Source organism: Mesitornis unicolor, unplaced genomic scaffold (genome assembly GCF_000695765.1).
Source record: "Mesitornis unicolor isolate BGI_N332 unplaced genomic scaffold, ASM69576v1 scaffold9603, whole genome shotgun sequence".
Classification (NCBI taxonomy): Eukaryota; Metazoa; Chordata; class Aves; order Mesitornithiformes; family Mesitornithidae; genus Mesitornis; species Mesitornis unicolor.
The window spans coordinates 55,060-55,977 of NW_010172565.1; positions in this window are offsets into that span (position 1 = coordinate 55,060).

A 918-nucleotide genomic window follows, 5' to 3' on the forward strand; every position below is an offset into this window, starting at 1 on the left:
CGGGTTCACCGGTGGGCCCGGCACGTGCCCTGTGTGCGGCTCATTACTGCGAGGTCCTGGGGGAGCTTCACCGTGAGACAAAACTTCTCTTCTTTCTGCTAGAGCGAGCCTAATGCTTTCGAGCTCCCCTTGCGTCTCGCTGGATCTTGCTTGGTTTTTCATAGCTCAGAGCCTAGCACCCCCTCAAGGGCAATTAGATCACTTCCAATTTGCCCGTAAGCCCATAAAACTGCAATTGAATGTAATTAAAAGGCCATAATGAGCCTCAGCAACCTGCGGGACCACTATGCTTTCTCTCTCGCCGTACTCCTTTCAGAGAACGGGATGAAGGAGGCTGCGAAGGTCAGCGTTTGCCGGGGAAGATGAGGAGCTCAGAGCAGAGCTCCCCTATTCCCAGGATGGGGTGGGAAGCACCCGGGTGCCACCATCGCCGTGTGCCTGTGGTGGCAATCCCCATCGGGGAGGGATGAAGGGAGCCCCAGGTGCAGCCCTCCCACCGCCTTTGCAGAACAGAGGAAGGATCTTCCCCTCCGTTGGCATCTTCTGCTGCTGTTTTGGCTTCACCGATGCTCTTTGGAGACTGGAAGGGTGCCAGCAGGTACCAGTCCCCTCTCAGTTTGCTCCTGGCTGTTTGGGGAAGGTTGGCGGCAGGGAATGATTGCAGCGATGGGTGCTCAGCCCTTTGACGGTGAGGACTGGGTCCCTCAAACCTCCCTTTTGGGGCTGCGTGGGGCCGCCCTAGATGATGGAGAGATGCAACTCTAAGCAGGGTTGCTAATGTCGCTGTGTTTGGGCTGGGGAGAGCCCCTAAAGGCTTGGAGGGGACAGCAACCCCCTGCTTTGAGCCAGTTGCAGCGACATGAGCACAAGAGAGCCACGGCGTCGAGTCCTTCAGCCGGCGTCCTCCCGGCTCCGCTG